Here is a 21,744-nt window from a genome sequence, read left to right as displayed (position 1 = left end):
TCTTCCTCTCCATGGATGGAGTTTGCTAACATTCTACTTCTCTCCGGAGGACTCCTTTGAAATTATTTTTTTAAAAATCAAATACTTAGAAAATTTTTAGCTTAGTTGCTTTTAGCAACAGCTTAGCGCTGACTTTGTTCTCTTATAAATATGTGAGATATGATCTAAGAAATGCTGAGCTATTGTCACTGTGGCAAAACTACCGCTGATTGTGTATCACATAGGTGCTGACTTTTAGCTGTTTTTTCAATGAATAGTTTTCATAGTCATTGATAAGCACAGCTGTTATTTTTTTAAAATAAGCATTCTAGAATTTATGAATCGAAACAGGTGATGTTTCATTTAGAGGGATGTTATACACTGTTTCGTTGATGCAGGCATTGCTCAAAAGTCATGGCGCTATTATGGGGTAGCTGTTTTTATAATCTCGGAAGCCTATTTGGATGTTTATAAATTATCACTCCAGCTTGAATGTCAGTGGTCTAAGATCTGAACGAGTAGCCAAGTCTCAGTTCATCTTGGGTCAGCAAATCTAGCCTGATATTTTAGCCTAGAGGAGCAGGTAACAATGAGTTGAAACCTACAGAGAGAGATTCTAGCTGGAATCGATCCAAAGAGAATTCTCACTTTTTAACGCTTAGATTTTTATTAGAAATTCCAGTTTGCAGCCTCCTGTTTGTCTATACTGTGAGGTCTCTTCAGTTGTTTATGATAATCTGGAAAGGGGTCCAAGGTACGCCAGGCAGCTGGGGACAGAAAAGAGCATCAGACTCCCTCTTCGGTTTAGGACTGGGTTCCTTTTCCAAATTCTGTTTCCCACAGGCAGCACGTCTCTCTGGTGATGTCTCAATACACTTGTTTCCAGTATTGGGCCAGCATGCCTGTAGGTGTCAGTCCTATGTGAGGGTGGCCCTATGCCTGCCCTTCTTGAAATAACTCCCGGCTCTTACGTGTAGTGTTATTATCATTGGCACACTTTTGAATGCTGCTGGAAGCTACCTTTGTGTCTGAAAGCAGACTCAAAGCAGTAAGACATACGTGGTTCCCCAATAACTCAGCATTCTTACGAGCTAAACTAGAGTGGTGGTCACAGAAGTCTACTTAGAGGCAGAAGGAGGATGGGTAAGGTGGCTGGGAACAGAGGCACAGGCTCTTCCAGGACAGATGCTAAATTGTCAGGTCACCAAGACTTGTAGGTGGGGGAAGTGAGCCAACATTTCTCATAGTGTAGTGAGTGTTAACCCTTTATGTACAAATACCTATTTTATTTTTATTTTATTTTATTTTATTTATTTTTTGAGACAGAGTCTCACTTTGTTGCCCAGGCTAGAGTGAGTGTCATGGTGTCAGCCTAGCTCACAGCAACCTCAATCTCCTGGGCTCAAGCGATCCTGCTGCCTCAGCCTCCCGAGTAGCTGGAACTACAGGCATGTGCCACCATGCCCGGCTAATTTTTTTGTATATATATTAGTTAGCCAATTAATTTCTTTCTATTTATAGTAGAGACGGGGTCTCGCTCTTGCTCAGGTTGGTTTCGAACTCCTGAACTCAAATGATCCGCCCACCTCGGCCTCCCAGAGAGCTAGGATTACAGGCGTGAGCCACCTCACCCAGCCAAAAATACCTATTTTAAACACACAAATATTCTAGGCATGGCATTTACTATTGTTTTTTTTGAGACAGAGTTTCGCTTTGTTGTCCAGGCTAGAGTGAGTGCCATGGCGCCATCCTAGCTCACAGCAACCTCAAACTCCTGGGCTCAAGCAATCCTCCTGCCTCAGCCTCCCAAGTAGCTGGGACTACAGGCATGCACCACCATGCCAGGCTGATATTTTCTATATATATTAGTTGGCCAATTAATTTCTTTCTATTTATAGTAGAGACGGGGTCTTGCTCTTGCTCAGGCTGGTTTTGAATCCTGACCTCAAGCAATCCTCCTGCCTTGGCCTCCCAGAGTGCTAGGATTACAGGCGTGAGCCACCACACTTGGCCTTACTATTGTTTTTGTTGGTATAGTTTGTGTGAGGTATGTTATAGTCTACGTCATTCCTTTTAATTTTAAGACATCACTATGGTTATCCTCACGTCCTGATGAAGAAAATGAGACTTATACTGAAGTCGTAAGATCGTGTTGTTCACATAGCCTGTCCCAGGCAAAGCCAAAATCTGCTCCTGGATTTGTGTGGCCTGAAGTTTGAGCTGTTTCTCTCATACTAGGAAAAAAAGGAATGACCATTTCTTCTTTCCTGTATATCTGAAGCAAATTCCCTGCAGAATCCCAGAAGGGAGGCAGGATAAGCATGGGTGGAAAAAATGAGGCGGGCTGTAGAAGGAAGCTCCACCTGACTACTTGGAGCTGGAAATAAGGTTAGCAGGAATATGGAGGGAGAGAGAGTGGGAAGACAGCAAGCGTGCGAGGCTGGTCAGGGAGGGCCACTGTGTTCACTGGAGTCGCCAGAAGCTGTCCTTTCTCCAAGGGACCCCCATCACCCTCATGGGCTTCTGTGCCCATTTCCTTGGTCTCATCTGGAACAGACTTTGGTCTGGTTTCTCCTTCCCTGAAACTTGAAGTGTCCTTCAGTTAATGTTCTCAGAGACTCCAAACCTAATCACTGTTACGGTAACAAAAGAAAATGAAGCCTCGCAGGACTTTGTCTTCACACAAGTTCGAAAAGAAGTCTTCAAACAATAATCAGCTATTTTGATTTCTGTATTTTCAGCAGTCACCAAATATTTAGCCCTTTGTGGCAGCAACCGCCCTCCGTGTTATGAGGGCACAACTGTAGGGAGACAGACACGACTTCATAGAATTTAAGTTTGGGGATTTGAATGGTTGAGTATTAAGTTTTAGTGACTGTTTTAGTAAGAGTATTTCGGGCTAATTTACCCCCACTTCAACCATTTTTCCTGAATGTCTTTCCCTATTTTTAAAACTTTTTTTTTTTAGACAGGGTCTCGCTCTGTCCACTGGGCTAGAGTGCAATGGTGTCATCGTAGCTCACTGCAACCTCCAACTCCTGGGCTCAAGCAATCCTCCTGCCTCAGCCTCCTGAGTAGCTGAGACTACAGGCATGTGCCACCATGCCTGGCTAATTTTTTCTATTTTTAGTAGAGAGAGGGTCTGGCTCTTGCTCAGGCTGGTCTCAAACTCCTGAACTCAAGCAGTCCTCCCACTGTGACCTCCCAAAGTGGTGAGATTATAGGCGTGAGCCATCATGGCTAGCCAAAAACATTTTTTAGGTTAGCTTTTTTAGAAGCACATGAAATATATTCACAAGTTTCAAAATGTTTAAAGTTTGTACTCCATCAGCTACCAATATTATTGCTTCCTCGTATATCCTTCCAGAGGTATCTTACCACCTTCATAGACAATAAAACTGATTAAACATCTTGTGGAAAACATTATATATGGATTTGAAGTTCACCACAAAAATACTCCAAAAAAGAAAAATGGTTCTTATTTTAAGAGTCACATTGTCTGTGAATGAGAAATCTGCATAATATGTTATTTTAAAAGGTCATATGCAGACATTTAGGAAGGTATTTTTAATTTAAAAGCTCATCCTTTTTTATTTTGGAGCATTCTAAAATCTAGGTCCAAGGAGTCTGGTGGGACAAAGTTACCAAGGACCTTTGCTCCACAGTGTGCAACTGTGGTGAATGTGCAGAACTCTCAGGTGGGCTGGTAGGACACCTGTTCCCTAGCTCCAAGCTTGACTATGGCTTCACATTATCTTAAGGGTCACATTTAAGTTCTTACTGAGGCATGACCTCCATGACCTGACCCCACCCATCTCTCTACCCTCATTTCTTTTTATTTGATGCCTCATTTCTGCAAATTTCACCTACTGTTTTTGATGGCTTTTTATGTCTGCTCATAAAGGATGCCATTGTTACCACCTCTATCCAACTCTTCTTCATCCTTTATGCCCCACCTTGGATGTCACTTCTTCCAGAAGCTGTCCCTGATGACTCCCCCACCCCAGCCTGCCCTGATAGTTGGCACTCCAACTCTGGGTTCTCCTGTACCCAATGCCACTGTTGCCAGCATTGACTTGCAATTACCCGTGGAGTGAATATCTCCTGTACTCAACCTCCTCAGTATCTGAGCTCCTTAAGGGTAAGAAATGTGACATTCTTCTTTGTATCCCCATCACTATAATTTATCACTGTGCGTGCACCTGATTTGAGGATATGCAGAATGCTAGATGGTTATGGGTTGAGTCAGGGGAGGGGCACGAATGTGCTGAATAACTACGACTAACTGTAACTTCTCATAACTATGAGAAGATGGGAGGAACGTATAAAAGTGTCCTGTGCCTGGAATGAGGGGTAATTTTTGATAGTAAGGACTAGAGAAAACAGTAGGTAAAATAATACTTGGAGATATAGTTCCACAGTAGCCAGGCCAGCGAATGATATCGGTAAATAAGAGAGAGAGAGATACCTGGTAGAATTAGGAAGCTCCAGAGTTCCAGATAAAATATTTATTGGATAGAGTCCTTTCTTAGAAAAGCTGGTTTCCAGGTAGCCACCCTGGGCCCATGCAGTCAGATTCTGATGCCAAGAGAAAGCAGTTGCAGGCAGCATGGGTAGACACTTCCAGATAGTTTCTGCCTCACTTGCACCTGGTTTGAATTTCCCCCACACCTGGCACCCACTCAGTCCTGCTGCTAGGACAAATCCTGGGCTACTCGGTTCATGCAGTGGGCTGCTTCTGACTTAATTTGATCAGGGGCTTCTTAGTTGCTGGCTTAGGAAAAAACAAGACTATAAGAATATGAAAGGTTAAGAAGAGATAATAGAAGGAAACTTAAAACATCTCGCCAGGTGTAGCTCTCAACAAATATAAACACCCAGCCATTTAGAAGGTATGCATTCTCTATAGAAAGGTTACCAAGGCCTTTAATCTGGGTGTGGCTGGATCTGTCCCAATGTTTTTCAAAGTATGCATTGTGTTCTTTGTAACAGCCCAAATTTAGAGTTCAGTTTCTAGAACCACAAAGGATGCATTCACTCACACTGATTGTACCATGGCTGAGAATTATAAATATTAATGGTCTGGTGGAATCATGTCTTAATGAATGAATGTCACCACAACATTCAGGTCTACAATAACATGATCATTTTGTGGCTGGAGGATAATCCACACGGGCATTTGTTTTGTTAATGTGGAGAAAAATTCTGGTTGAAGAGGAAATTTCACAAAACAGATACTTCCATGGATGCCTATCCATTTAACAGAGTTTTAAAATAATATTTTTGTATAGCCAGATTATATTAAATACACGTAATAAATTTAAACATGATTTTCAAAATGTTGTATTAGTGATGTGGGCCTCTTTGGCTTATTTTATTTCCCTCTTTGGTAAAGGACTCTAGGCTCTTCCCAGGTCAGTAATTTAGGTAGGATTTTAGGGGAAGATTTATAATCTACAATATATCCCAGCTCCTGGTGGAGAAACTTGGACAGATTATACATATTTGCATAATTAAACTATGCTGAAGCTATAGCCATTTGTAAAATCATTTGTGATGTTTCTAGCCATTGGCTGCACTATATTATTTGAGATCATCTGTTCTCAAATATTTTTGCCCCCCTACCCCTAAGAAGGAAGTGATTAGGAAACACTACTCTTAATTAGCTCTTAATTTGTAATCTCTAAGACAACATTCTACGAGACAAGAAAAATTGGATTAAAGTATATATGTATATTTCATTAAGTATAAATATAGTTATGATTGGTAAACATCCAGGAAGCAGAATTTAACTTCAATTTAATCCCGCAGAGAAGATTAACACAGCTGATACTTTAGAACTGGCAAGACCGTGTTTCCAATTTATTCAACCTCCTGTCATTCCTTACCAATTGTATAAGACAAATATTTTTCTAGAAGCAACAGTTGTCTCTTTTTTGTGAAACAGTCTTGCTTTGTTGCCAGGACTAGAGTGCTGTGGTGTCATCATGGCTCACTGCAACCTCAAACTCCTAGACTCAAACAATCCTCCTGCCTCAGCCTCCCACGTAGTTGGGACTACAGGTGTGCACCACCATGTCCAGCTAATTTTTTCTATTTTTAGTTGCCTGGCTAATTTTTTCTGTTTTTAGTAGAGATAGGGTCTCACTCTTGCTCAGGCTGGTTTCAAACTCCTGACCTCAAGCGATCCTCCTACCTAGACCTCCCAGAGTGCTAGGATTATAGGTGTGAGCCATTGCCCAACTGTCTTTTTTTTTTTTTTTTTTTTTTTTGAGACAGAGTCTCACTCTGTTGCCCGGGCTAGAGTGCCATGGCATCAGCCTAGTTCACAGCAACCTCAAACTCCTGGGCTCAAGCAATCCTCCTGCCTCAGCCTCCCAAATAGCTGGGACTACAGGCATGTGCCACCATGCCCGGCTAATTTTTTCTATATATGTTTTTGTTGGCCAATTAATTTCCTTCCATTTTTAGTAGAGACGGGGTCTCAGTCTTGCTCAGGCTGGTCTCGAATTCCTGACCTTGAGCAATCCTCCTGCCTTGGCCTCCCAGAGTGCTAGGATTACCGGCGTGAGCCACCGTGCCCGGCCTCCATCCTCTTTTGAGTCCACACAATATTATGAAGAGGGCTTTGGAGCCAGACAAACATGGTTTAAGTCCTCCCTCCCAATATTTGCTAATGGTGTGATCCTGGCAATAGTTTATGCTGAGCCTCTGTTTATACTCCTGTGATGATGGGGGTAATAAATAGCACTTAATTTCCAGAGAAGTTGTGAGTGTTAAATAAGATAATGTGTGTAGTACAGGGGTTCTCCATCTTGAGCCTGCCTCAGAGTTCCCTGCAGGGTCTGTTAAAGCCCAGAGTTTCTGATTCAGCAGGTCTGCAGCAGGCTCCAGAATTTGTATTTGTGACAATTTCTTGGGTGATACTGATGCTTCTCATGGAGGGGACACTTTGAGAGCTGCTCACATAGACCATCTCTTCCAGAGACTGGCACGTTTGTAGATTTGCAGCCCATGCTGGTTCTGTTCATTTCCATCTGGAGACTCTCTGTGACTGAGAAAAAAGACAACCACCAGTGAAAATGAAAGTGAGTTTGAGTTTACATAAGGAGACTCTTTATGATGTTTGTCGCACACGGCAGGCTTCCGAAAGCGGTGTACGAATGACGGATGTTCGGGGAGTGTGCATATTGAGCAAATATCGTGAGCTTTGGAGTGAGACAAACCTGATGATGAATTTTAGCTTTATCTCTGTTAGCTTTGTGACCTGTGTACCCAGAACCTCAAACTCCTCATTTTGTACAGTCACTTAGTAAGGTTGTTTTGAGAATTAAATGAAAAAATTGGGTGTAACGTGACAGGTTAAGATTTATCCACTTACTAATAAGAGTATATATTAAGAAAACCTAAATGTGGCCCAGTGTTTCCATATGAATGAGATCCTCAAGGTGTTGAATAAAATCAATTAAATCTCTTCTCACTACAAAAGTGAGTTTTACCAACCATGGTAAACTAGATACAGATACGTTCAAAGAGGGACGGGGGACATATAGGAAAATTTAAGCAATTTGATATGTTCAGATACCTATGCTGGATAATTTTGATTCCTCTCAGTGTTATTGGTATAATTTTTAAGACTGCTAAAAAGTTTCACCTAGTCCTCACAATAACACAACGAAGTGTGTATTATCCATTAGAAAAGTGTTTCCTTGAAAACATGAAGGATGCCAGTAGGAACCTCAAAACTCTTATTTTTAAGATCCCATCGCACGAAAGGAGTAGGAATTGGGTTTAATTGGTTCATTTATTTTTTTAAATCCTGTCATGTTCCAGAAAAGATTTAAGGTGTCTGTTTAGAATATAATATAATTTCTTGGAAAAGGAAGTAATCATAGCCAAGGCTTAAAAGAAATGAGAACTTTTCACAATTATTCCATGCGGGTTTTTGCAGGCCCACTTACATCCTTCCTATTTTGAGTGTTCAGCTTCCTTAACATTAAAACTAATTTTGCCCATCCTAGCTACTTACACAGTGCTAATTTTTAAACCCTCATATAAAAATATATAAACACACACAAACTCAAGGTGAGAAAACAAAATTTATGACACATCTTTCAGTTGACTCTATAATTCTCAGAAATGAGTCGCTTCCTCTTTTCAAAGGAAATGAGAAATTCTGATAGTCCAGACTTAAGGCTTTTGAGGTATCCCATAATAACAATTTGCTCAAAAGTGAAAATGTTTTCATCCAACTTAAAATTTTAGGATATAGTTCACGAACCAGACTGGGTTTTCCTCTTTGTTTTTAATCAACAAAGCTGAATCTATAAGCACAAGCTCCTTAGGCATTAGAGGTAAGCGTTAGCACTTTGCTTACTATTTCCATTCTCTTGGCCTTCCTCTTCCTGTAGGAGAAATGGGAAGGAGTATCTTACTAAGAGTAGTAAACTGGTTAGTAAAATAGACTGTTCCATGTGTAGTGTTTAGAGGTACCTTTTTTTTCAATCTCTTCTCCATACTGAATATTCCACTTCCTCTATTTAAAAAAAAAGACAATTGACAGTCTTACTGGGAGTCCAACATATGTTTGAAGATGGAATTAACATGAAGATAATTTGCCTTCAGCCAAATCTTAGTATGTTTTCCATTACTTCATGTTCTTGTAGAGCCTTCTTTGTTGGATTCGATCTTGTTAATTTTTCACATATATAATTCAATTAGAGATGCCCAGTTATCAAGTTTTGTTGCTTTGCATGAGGTCTCTCCGATCTTGCAGGGTAGAGTGGATGAGCAAATATGGACTTTGGAGCAGAAAAGATCTGATTTGACTCCTAGCCTTGTCATTTAACAGCCTGTCAGACACTGAACAAATAACAAACCTGACCCTAAGTTAATTTTGGTTTCAGGACATAAGAGAAAGTTTGGAAGGTGTTTGAGAATTTATTAGAAAGTAAGAATTGTTTTAATTCAACTTCATACCCATAAAATGTATCTGGAATATATCTGGTGACTGAGTCTCACAGCAGTGACTATGACATGCTGATATTTCTTTTCAAAGATGTTTGTAAAAGGGCCAGAAGAATCTCTGAGTGGCTCTAAGGATATGACTTTTGATGACCACAAAAGATATTAAGGATTGGAACAGTAGCTCGTGAACTTGGACTTTTTAAACACTTCACACTGCACAGCTAAGAACAGCAAATGGCCAGTAAAGATTACGAGCCATGTGTGAATGTTTTCTTTTTTTGTAAGTGCTTCAAACTCCCAACCATTGTACTGTGTAAGAGGGGCTAGTAACCTAGATGCCCACACTGTAAAATTATTTTCTAAGTTCTACCCTCTGTTCTTAATTAGATGTTTGACCTTGGACATGTTACCTAACCTTTCTAGGCCTTGGTTTTTCTCCTCTGTAAAATGAAGAAATTGGGCTAGGTGATTGCAAGTGAGATTCCTGTATTATTTTGCTTTAACTCTGGAGCATATAGGGGGAAACACAAAGGTATTAGAGGTAGACAGACTTAGGTTTCATTTACCTGCTGTCAGATCTTTCTTTAAAATTTTATTTATTTATTTATTTTAAATAGAGATAAGGTCTTGCTCTGTTGCTCAGGCAGTGGCATGATCATAGCTCTCTACAACCACAGACTCGGAAGCTCAAAGCAGTTCTCCTGCCTCAGCCTTCTAAGTAGCTAGGACTACGGCCATGTGCTACCATACCGGTCAAATTTTTTTTATTTTTTGTACAGATGGGGCTACACTGTGTTGCCCAGAGTGATTTTGAGCTCCTGGCCTCAAGCTATCCTCCCACCTTGGCCTCTCAGAGTCTGCATGAGCCATCATATCTGGCCTGCTGTCAAATCTTGAGCAATGAATCTATCTTACGTGGGCTTCAGTTTATTAATCTGCAAAATGGGGACAATACTGATTCCATACTGATCTCGTTGTGAGAGTAATAGACATTGGATTAGGGGATAGCTCCCAGCTCAGCCATTGTTCATTCTGTGATCACCTCTGTCCCTCCCCTTTTCCCTCTTTAGGATATATTAATGTCATGACTTTCCCATTTATATTACACTGCAACCAGTAGCATTAACGAAACAATGGCCTCTGGGCAGTGAATTCCTCTCCTTGTCACGGTCATGGTGCCCATATCTGAATGCAGCCCCCACTACTGCCACGTCTTAGAACTCAGGCTGGCCACCGTGGGCAGTGTGTGGAGGGATTTTTATTTTCTAAAGTTCTGCCCAGATGAGGAAATTGAGGACTGAGCACTTATACAATGTCCCCACCTCTCTGGTTGTTTTCAATACAGCACATTAGCCCCCTATTTCCGGAAAGTATTTTCTCAGTGTGCCCATAAATGTTGAGCTGGATTGAGGCGAGTGTAGTGTAAGTGTCGGGGAGGGAGGGGACCCTGTGGAGCCAGACTATCTGGCTTCAAATACAGCTTTGCAGGTTTCATGTATATGATATGAGGCAAAGTGCGTAATGTCTCTGAATCTCAGTTCCTGTATTTGTAAACCAGAGATAATATTGTATGTAATTATACATATTATACATATACATATACATATATGTATTGTATGTAAAACCTACCATTGTATGTAAATTATGTTTATTAATACATATCAAGTGCACAGAATGGTACATGGTGGTTAGTATCAATGACTGTTAGTTCTTTTTTTTTACCCAATTACCCTCATTAAGGTACAACAGGGGCTGGAAAAATGCAATCTCCCAAAATGCAGAGGTTTCAGAAAGTACTATAAAGGATCTAAAAGATTTTTTCAAACTCAGATAAAATCCACTTGAATTCCCTCCTTCCCTCAGCTTCCCACACTCCTAGGGCTCACCCTGCGGGGGAAGGGAGAGGGCGGAGTGCCTGAGGATCCTGCATTGGTCAGTGGGATCTGCTGCACCATGTGTGGTGTTTGTAGGGGCATCAGTTCAGCTACTTCCACACCAGGAAACACAGGTGGCCAGCAACAATCCTACGTCAGTGTGCATATCTTTTTTTTTTTTTTTTGAGACTGAGTCTCACTCTGTTGCCCAGGCTAGGGTGCCATGGCGTCAGCCTAGCTCACAGCATCCTCAGACTCCTGGGCTCAAGTAATCCTCCTGCCTCAGCCTCCCAAGTAGCTGGGACAACAGGCATGCACCACCGTGCCCGGCTAATTTTTCCTACGTATTTTTAGTTGTCCAGCAAATTCTTTCTATTTTTTAGTAGAGATGGGTTCTCGCTCTTGCTCAGGCTGGTCTTGAACTCCTGAGCTCAAACCATCCACCCACCTCAGCCTCCCAGAGTACTAGGATCACAGGCGTGAGCCACCACTCCCAGCCCAGTGTGTATATCTTAACTCTTGAAAAGAGAATACCTGCAATTTCCAAATAACTTGAATCTCCTTTCTCTCCACCCCAGTGAAAAAATGCAGTGTTGTTTCTGCCAGAATGTGGGGCCCCTGAACCAAGTTGAAACAGAGTGTTTCGGTGAGGGGTATCTTGCCCATTTCCCTGTGAGCTTCTATCTGCTGTGTCCCAGCAGGGGCAGGGCAGGGGGGAGTGTGTCACATGGATCAGAAATGGCTTGTGTACCTCAGAGTCTGCCCGTGGTCCACATGGAATTCAGAACTGTTGTAGGATGAAGAGGGTGGATTCCCCTCCTTCAAAAGGGGCTCACATCATGGCTTCATCTGCTTATGATCTTGGACAAATCCTTAGTTTCCTCAGCCAAAGAATGAAAAGCACTAATCTCGGGTAGGGGCGGGTGGTGGTGAGAAATGAAGTATTAAGGCTGTAACTCTGTAACTCTGGAGCCAGTAGCACCGCTCCTAGAACATAGAAGAAGGTGTGGGGATGGTTTCTCTTTCAAATGGAAGATATGAAGGAGTAGAGACTGAGACTGGCTACCTCAGGAATAACAAAATGATCTTGTGCAGTCGGTGATTTTGTGCTGGAGTTGGAAGGGACATTCTCATCATTTAAGATTCAGAGACACCAAGCCCGGGGAGATGAAATGATTTGTTTGTGCTGCAGGATTTAGCAGCTGGGCTAGGTCTTAAAGATGAGACTGCTAAGTCTTAACACAGTAGTCTTTGTAATATGTTTGGTGCTTTTCATAATTTCTCTCGGAAATGTCCTAGATATCAGAGCAAAAGGACAGTAAGAATATTTTGGGATGTATGCTGTCTCATACTGAAAGATGGGTTTTAACAACAGGATTCTATAAAAGTGTTCAGAATTCATTAAAAAAGATAGTATTAGTATTTCTCAAATGAAAAATCTATAGGTATATTACAAAATATAACTTAAAAAATTCATTTACCATGAAGGAGATCCATTCTATTTTATTGTTGAATTTGCAGCAGCTTCCTTTTTTATTTTTAAATTTATATACAGTAAAACTCACTGTTGTTGGTGTCCAGTTCCATGTGTTCTGACAACTGCATAGAGTCATGCATCCACCACCACATTTGAGAACAATTCCATCAGCCCCCAGTATTCCTGCAAACTGTTCCCTGTACAGTCCCTTCCCCCAGTCCAAATTCTGGGCCAATCCAGGCCTGTCACCATCCCTGTGCTTTCCCAGAATGTCATAAAAATGGAATCCTAGAGTATGTAGCCATTGGGGTGTGGAAAAGCAGCAGCTTATTCTGAGTTTTTTTTTTCAAATGAATTTCTTGTGTGTGTTACAGGATGCCTATCATGGTTTCTTATAGGTCCTCTCAGCTTAAATAATCTGTTAAGTATTGGTTCTTTTTAGCCAACTTTTCTTTTTCCATGTTATTTATTTTTTAATAAACAATAAAATCAGTTGGGCCTCTTAACATTTTTTTAAAAGTAGCGTCATTTTTAGTAGTATTTTTCATTTGGGATGATAAACTGAAAGTAATTACAACATTGAAGTATGCAGTTATTAAACTTGAACTGGGCTTACTTTTATTTCCTTTAATTTTTCAGTATCAGTGATTTCAAATAAATAGTAGGAACACCAAGAGCTTAACTGGAAGAATAAGAATAACCAAAACTGTGTCCCACTCTTATTCCAGAAACACAGGTGACAGACTCACAGAACTTCCCATCACAGGTCTTTTCCAACAATCAGATCACGCACAAGCGTCGTAAGGAGCACATCACAACACTTCAATATGGTTTCTTACCAGGACTCATACAGAAGAGGCTCTGTCTAGATTTGTAGATGGCTCAAGGGTTTATTTTTTCCTATAAATTGAATATATTAGTTGTTGCTCTTGATCTAAAGATGTCCATTCAGTTTCTAAAATATTGAAATAACTATTATTCAAATGAAAACACCAGCACTCAAGTGCTTAAAAGTAAAGCCCTTAATACCTGACAGCTTGCCACTGGAAACTGGTACTACAGTTCCTAAAGTGGCCCTGGGCAGAGGAGAAGGGTGTAAGGGCAAGGAACCGAAGAGGCCATTTCTTTGAAGTCTCATGTTTTATTTTACAAAGCTATATAAATATTGCATTCCTGTCTATGACTTTTTAATACTTTTTATTGAAATATAATACTGCCTACAGGAAACTGCCTATATCAGAATTGAACAGATCACTGAATTTTCACACCCTCCTTATCTAGAAACCCAGTTCCTGGTGTCCTTGGAACCCCTGTGGGCTCCTTTCCACAGCAACACTTCCGAGAATAACCGCTGTCCTAACCCCATACGTTAGATTTGTCTGTTTTTGTGTTGCTGTGTAACTCCTACTTGAAGCCCAGGGCTTTTCACCCAAGTGTCCAGATTAAATTGATGTTCCAGGAAGCAATGCCAGGCCGAGTTTTCCTGTATTTGTGCATTCCTCACAAGGCAGGGTGATGGGGAGGGCCAGCTGCTAATCCCAGGCACTTCCAAAGGCTCTTTCACCCATGTTTCTTCTCTTTTTAAAGTTTATTTAGGTGTTTTTCATATTTGCAGAATAAGACTGTGAACAGAACTGCCCTGCTGTTCTGTATAAGACATTGCTATAGAGAGGGACTTAGTTCCCAGAATTAGCAACCTACATATACCCAGTTCGGGCAGCAGCAAATGGAATTTACCACTGACCTTCAAAAACTTTTGACCTGTCTTGGATTGTAAATAGGGGTTAAAATTAGACAACAGTCCCAAGTGAGCATGATTTTTTATCTGACTGCTCTTACATGGAATTAGAGGGAAGGTTTTACAACCTTCTTGATTAACATCCAGCTGGGTGTAGCCTAGTGCCTTGTTTTGAAGGTGAAGAATGCACTGTGTGCAGGGCAAGATGAAAATTTGTGTAGTGGAGTCATTAAGGACTTTTCCCTAGGCAACAGACAAAACACCACAGGGCGTGCTGTGTTCTATTGATCTCAATAAGGGAGGACCTCGCCATGAGAAGAAAATCAAAACCGTACTTTTATTTGAATGTCACATAAAAACTAGGAAATGGCCCTTGAAATGCAAAATACCTAATTCAAGCTGTGAACAAACACATCTAAATAAGGAGAGGGCAGAAAAAACTTACTCCTTTATGTCCAAGTGCTGCAAATAACACCAGAATCTCCCAAGTTTTGGAATCCAATAAACACTTGAGTCCCAAGGACGCAGGTTTTTGAATTCACAAACGCATCAAAGTGATAAACAAGTACGGTAAGTGATGCCTGAACTCATTTAATTTAAGGAAACCTAGCACATATATCTCAATGGTAAAGGTCACTCGCGAAAGGTCACTGCAATCTTTGTTCAATATAGGTTAGCTAGTTTATGGTTATGTTGTTGTCATAGAGTATCAGGGAAGTATTTGTGCCAAAAGGTGCTTTATGGAGTAATGTTTTCTCTCTCTCTCTTTTTTTTTTTTGTGGTTGAAGGCAAATGTTAATGTTATTCATAGTTCCACTAGAAATGAGAGGCACCCCACACGGCCAACAGGGAAGCAACCGCCAGTGCCAGATGCAAAAAGCAGGGAGCAGAAGGCATAAGCCACAGTCTTTTTTTTTTTTTTTAATATTTTCTTAAAGTTAATGGTTGTTACCTGTAGGTTTTAGGTTTTATAGCATGGTGTTTTTTTTTTTACTTTGATCTTTGTTCTTTGTACTTTTATGCCTCATTTGAATTCATTCTAATAACCAGTGTCCTATTTTTCACAAATCATAGAATAATAGTTTTAAGAGGGGAAAAAGTAAAGAGTCACAAGGTAAATGTACCAAGTTGCTAACAGTAGCTAATTTGGGGTAGGTGGAAAATAAATAGGAAAATAAACAATTGGCTGCTGCTTTGAACTTTTCTGTGCTTTTTAAATCTCCAAAACTTAAAAATAAGGTTACTTTATTTGTTGAAAAATAAACTCTCTTCTTGCCGAGGCACAATACTTGGTGTTTTAGACGTGTGGTATAGATAATACTATAAAGTATTTTCCCTGTGAAGAGATGTTCAGTAAAAGACTTCTCTGAAGAACAAGGATTCTCAGCTCTGGCTACACATTGTGATCGTGTTGGGCATTTAAGAAAATACCAATGTCGGCCCCACCCTGATGGAGCCCAGTCATTGGTACTTTTTCAAAATTCCACAGGTGATTGTAAAGGGCAGCCCGAGTGACTTCACAGAGGTGAAAGCTGCAGTTAGAGATAAAAGCTGAAACATGGAATTTATTAACTTGTTGACTGAGCCCTCATTTATTTCTTACCATTTGCACCTGATATCTACTTTAAAAAAATCAATTAAGCTTTTGTTGGGAGCAAAAGAACTTCCTAAATTTAGTGGCTTGAGAAAAGTTTTTCATGATTCTGTGAGTTCTTCTGATCAAGGCCGGCTCCACTAGGGCTGAGGGTCTTGCATGGCGTCTCTCTCATGGCCTGGCCTCTCCTCGCCTGGTCTCTCGGTTTCTGGTAGGCTTGCTGGGGCTGCTTCCCTCGGAGCCTGAAGGTGAGGGAAAGCCCCAGTCAGCACATGTTTCCTGAGTTTCTGTCTGTGTCATGTTTGCTGCTGTCTCATTGGCCAAAGCAATTCACACAGCCAAGACCAGATTCAGGAGGTGGAGAAGTATTTTCTGCTTCTTAATGGAAAAGCTGCGGAAAAGGTGAAAATGGAAAAGGTGAGGGAAAGCCCCAGTCAACACATGTTTTTCTGAGTTTCTGTCTGTGTCATGTTTGCTACTGTCTCATTGGCCAAAGCAATTCACACAGCCAAGACCAGATTCAAGAGGTGGAGAAGTATTTTCTGCTTCTTAATGGAAAAGCTGCAAAGTCATACTGAACAAAGGTCTGTGTGTAGCAATGGGACACATTCATGGCCCCATTTTTGCAGTCTGCCACAACAGATCAAAATATATCCTTGTTTAGTGGAAACATCTGATAAAGCAAGATCTTTATGGGATCGTTTTTAAAAATAGTGTTTTTTACAGTTAATTTTGGGAATGTACCTTTAAATTCTATTACGAAAGACATTAAATGGTAGTTAAGAAATTTTAAAAATAGGGCCAGGCACAGTGGCTCACACCTGTAATCCTAGCACTCTGAGAGGCTGAGGGGGGAGGATTGCTTGCTTGAGTTTGGGAGTTTGAGGCCAGCCAGGACAAGAATGAAACTCCGTCTCTACTAAAAACAGAAAAAATTAATGGGGTGTGGTGGTGCACACCTGTAGTCTCAGCTACTCAGGAGGCTGAGGCAGTAGGATCTGAGGTATCTATCTGTGAGCTAGGCTGATGCCACAGCACTCTAACCCAGGCAACAGAGTGAGACTCTGTCTCAAAAAAAAAGAGAAAAAAGAGAGAGAAAAAAGAAATTTTAAAAATAGCTACCTCCCAATGGTCAGGAAAGTAACATTTTGAAAATACAGAAAACTACAAAGACTAAAATAAAAATTATCAATAAATTCAATACTCAGGGATAATATTTTTATATATTTCTCTAAGGCTACATTTTTTACATGAAAGCATAGTTTTACATGTCTTTACTGATTTTTATAACCAGCTTTCCTCATTTAATGGTGTATCATGGCTTTCCCATGTCATGAAGAATTTTTCATTATAATCTTTAATAGCTCTGTAGCATGCCATCATTTGAATGCATTACAATTTATTTAGCAAAGCTGGAACTTATGGGCATTTAGGATGTCTTATTTTATTAATAAAATTGATAATTAATGATGACTGGATACTTCTACAGCACTACGTACCAAGCACCATTCAAAGCGTTTTAAGTATATCCTGTCCTTCACAACAACTTCATGAGGTGTAGGAGCTGTTTTTATCCTGATTTGCAGATTAGGAAACTAAGGAACAGAAATTAGATAACCTGTCAATGGTCTCACAGTTAGTAAGTGACAGAGCTTACACTTGAATCCTGGTAAGATTCAAGTATAGTTTCAGAATCACTCCTAACTACTTACACTGCTTCTCAAAATAATTTACAAATAACTTCCTTAGCACAAATTTCAATAGATTCAAATGCTGCGTCAAAGAGTGTGCACATTTTAAGGGTTCTGATACAGAGTAACATATCTTACAAAAACTGTACCAATTTTATACTTCTGCTTGCAAGTTTGAAAGCTCCATTTCACTCCACCTTCTCCACTGTGGGGCATTATCATTTTCTACATCTTTGCCTACTTGATAAGTACAAAAAGAGGGGCTATCTTAGGGTTTTAATTGCAGTGATTTTAGTTCCTAACAAAATGTTTTTTTATACTAATAGACATTTTCATAAGCCAAGGTGCAAGGAGCTGTGTGAAAATGGAAGACCAGGAATTCCCAGATGGGTGGCAGAACAGTTGGGCGTGTGGATAGTGATGTAAGGTGAGGTGGGCAGTGTTGAAAGACAAGGCCTGGAACCCAGGGTTGCAAACTACACACCTACAGGGCCAGACAGAGAATGCAGGTGAGTCAGAATGCTGGGGCCAGGGTGGCAAGATAGCTCCTGGCTGCCTGAAGCCCCAGCGAATTGTTAAAGGACACTGAAAGTCCAGACTTTCATGGGAAATCATTTTTCAGTATTGACTGAATTCCACCCCACTGCAGGAGTCGAACCAAACAGGCCTACCAATCAGCTGCCGTTTGTATCTGGAGTACCTTAGTCCATTTTCTGCTGCTATAATAGGATACCTCAGACTGGGAAATTTATAAAGAACTTTATTTGGCTCCAGGTTCTGGATGTTGAGAAGTCCAAAAGTGTGGTGCCGGCATCTGTTGAGGGCCTTCATGCTGTGTTACCCCATGGAGAGAGGCAGAAAGGCAAGAGGGCAAGAGAGCACAAGAGAAGAGAAGGTTGAACTTGCTTTTATAATAAATCCACTCTTTTGATAACAAACTCGCTCCCACAATAAGGAACCCACTCTCAAAATAACTACATTAATTTATTCACGAGGACAAAGCCCTCATGAACTTGATCACTTCTTAAAGGTCCCACCTTTCAACACTGTTGGATTGGGGGTTAAGTTTCCAATATATGAACTTTGGGGGACATATGTAAGCTGCAGTGGGGAGCAAGACTGTAAAACTCTTGTGTGCTGTGGTCAGCATTTTGGTATTTTTCTGACCAGACTATTGATTACAGCATCCAAGAAAAACATTCCTGGTTACTCTGTAAACTTTGTCTCAAATGTTTTGTTTACATATGCCTATGAAGAACAAATGAGAGAATTGGATTCTATGGTTTAAAATGTTTTCTCTGATAATATTGGCATCTTCCCTTTGTGCCATCCTAGATACAATGAAAAATAGGTCCTTCCTGGGATACTTGTAAGTTGAGGGTAGACTCATACCCATATACCCCAGAACTACCCTCCTAAAATCCTAACAATAATAGCAATCATAACAGCAACAATAATAACATGAGGATTGAGTCCAGTATTTTTCAAACAGTAGCTGTATCCCATTAGAGGATACAGAAATCACCTTAGTTTTTGACCAGAATTTTTAAGATAAAACTAGATTTAAAAAACAACATAAAATAAACAAGGGCCTCGTGTGGTGGCTCACACCTATAATCCCAGTGCTTTGAGAGGCTCAGGTGGGAGGGTAGCTTGAGCCCAAGAGTTCAAGATCAGCCTGGGCAACATAACAAGACCCCATCTCTACAAAAAAAAAAATTTAAAAATTAGCCGGGTGTGGTGTGCACACCTGTAGTCCCAACTACTCGAGAGGCTGAGGCAGGATTATCACTTGAGCCCAGAGGTTGGAGGTTGCAGTGAGCTATGATGCACCACTGCACTCCAGCCTGGGCAACAGAATGAGACTCTGTCTCGTTCATTCATTCAGTAATCAATCAATCATTACATTGCATGTAATAAGACTCAGTATTGTTCTGTGAAACTTTTGATTTGCATACGTATGTGCGAGAGGGATGATGTAAAATAAGTTTTTTCTGTGGGCTGCAATCTAAATGGCTGAAAACCAGTGATCTCCTTTACCTACTTCATTTGAGAGGTGAGGGTCAGAGACATTAAATGATGCCCAGGGATACCCAGCTGGTCAATGGCAAAGCTTGAATGAGAACAGGAGTTCCCTAATCCCTGTGCTGGTGTCGGGTCCATCAGAGAAGTTGTGCTGCGGTCAATTACTGGAAGAAAACCAGGGAACACAGTTAGACTTAGTAGAGGCTTTTAGGGAGTAGAAGGAGCAAACTGTTCATTGGCACAAGGGATGGGATTGGTAGATTTGGGGTCTCCATGTATCTTTTATCATAAGCCAAATTAAATTACTTATTGAACAGTGGGCACACTGCACATTTGGGGTATTCAATCTTAAACTTGCCATTATCTCCTCAAAATAATAACCCAGTGATACCTACAATGTATTCAAATTGAACAGCCACCAGAAGTCTTGCTGAGTATTTTAGCTCTTCCAATTGAAGTAGGCCGGGTAGATTGGAGAGTGAATGATTGATGGCTACCTGGGTTGGTGCTTGCTAAGAAGGTAGAAGAAATCCTTTTTGATGCTGGGAAGTAGAACATTGTTATGCCTTAAGTTACTACGGCCTATTGGGAAATCAGGGCAGCAACCAGGCACACGCAAGGTAAACAGTCTTCACCATCAGCACCAAAGACTGTGTTGGTGGGGCAGCCCTTGCCCTGGGAATGGGTGCTTATTCCTTCCTTTAACATTGACAATCTCCTGGCACCCGAGTGCTGTGGAGTCAAAGGCACCCACCATGAGGACTAGCCCTCCGATCAGTGTCACTTTTCCCTATAACAGGTGGGCTGATGTCTTCCAGGACGTGACTTAAGAAGTCTGTTTCAACACTTAAGTGGACATATAGGAATAACATTTATTGGGTGTCGGGCGGATGGGAGGGGGTGGGGGGCATGTGCAATATACGTAACCTTAACATTTGTACCACCATAATATGCTGAAATAAAAAAAAAAAGTCTATTAAAATGCATATATGCCCAGCAGTGGGGACAAGTTAGTTAAATTCACCTAAGGATGTAAAGGTACCAGACTCCCGTTTGTAAGAGCAGATTTTGAGTGAGAACAGGAGATTTGGTAAGTTACTAACTTAGATATTTGATGACGGCTAAAGGAAGGATTTCAAGGAGAAGAGGAAAAAGGGAAGGTGCTGTTGCTGCTCAGGACACGCTGTGTCCTCTTCTCAGTGTTGCTTATAGCTCAGAGCTTCACGTCCTTGATCACACACAGGAATCCTCTGGGGATCTTATGAAGATGCTAATTCTGGTGCAAGAGACCTGGAGTGGGCCCTGTTTCTAACAAACCCCCAGGCAGTGCTGCCCTAACAAGTCTGAGAAGCTTACTTGAGTAGCAAGGGTTTGTGCCCACTCCTACCAGATGGTTCTGTGCCTCAGGATTCTTTGCAAAAAAAAAGACAAAATACAATTTGATGTGATCTGTGCTTGCCCTTCTCCCCCCTTCTGCTTTTAAAAATGTAACGTTTTAATGCACGAACGTGATATTTAAACATAGACATGTTTGAGACCTGCCATCAAACAGAAAGCACAGAAGTTCAGGTTCAGAATTTCATTAGCAGGAGGTTAGTTGATGTATGTTTATTATTTTAAAGACAGCAGGTCATTAATTATGAATTTCACAATCTTATCTGTGGAATAATGGAATGTGTTTCTGAGTGAGAGTCAGTTTGGGATGACCAATTTTAATGAGAATGAAAGAGGAAGAAAATGTCCTTTCAAAAATGTAGTCATTTTAAGGTTAAGGGACTTTTTATCATGAAAATGTTCTATGCACTTTTCTGATATAGTTATTTATTCTAAATATTCACAAAAGTCACACACATCAGCTAATCTTGTTGGCAAATAAATAAACCAAATTCTCTCTTTGCTTTCCAGACTTCATTCCCCACCCCCTAACTTAGCCAAAGCAAGTTTTACTCTAAATTTTTTTAAAAATGTGTGTTAAGAACAAAACAAAGAAGCTTCTTTTTGGATTGGCAAGTGCTAAAATAATTTTAAAATATTAAAATTGCAAATTAAAGTAATGGAAAGTAATATTGCTTAATAAACAGTGATTTTCTTGAATACTTTTCTTGAATAATTGAAAGTCTGAGTAGAAAAAAAAACAAGACACTTGCCTTGTAGAGAGCCTTTAGGGTTTAAGATCCATGCTATTTATAGGAAAGGCTGTGGCAAAATTTAATTTTAGTTGGGAGACCTGGGTACAATTTAGATCATCATATAATCATGTGTCTGGGCAAAAGAACAGCTTTTTTTCCTTCTGAAAATGCACATTTTTATTAATGTTTTAAAATGCCTAATTCAACTAAATTTTTTAAAAAGTATTGGTCTTGTCCAATTGTTTTCTTATTAAAAATATCCATCGTCTT

At 40.5% G+C, this 21,744-nt stretch overlaps 1 protein-coding gene across 3 annotated transcripts in view; it reads left to right on the top strand.

Moving 5' to 3' along the window:
• The window catches only part of LOC105865181 (glucosaminyl (N-acetyl) transferase 2 (I blood group)), an 87,213-nt gene that overhangs the window by 55,518 nt on the left and 9,951 nt on the right, over positions 1–21,744 (top strand). The window lies entirely within an intron of this gene.

This window comes from Microcebus murinus, chromosome 15 (genome assembly GCF_040939455.1).
Source record: "Microcebus murinus isolate Inina chromosome 15, M.murinus_Inina_mat1.0, whole genome shotgun sequence".
Classification (NCBI taxonomy): domain Eukaryota; kingdom Metazoa; phylum Chordata; class Mammalia; order Primates; family Cheirogaleidae; genus Microcebus; species Microcebus murinus.
Note: the sequence above shows the minus strand (reverse complement) of the source record. Positions and strands in the feature narration are given on the sequence as shown.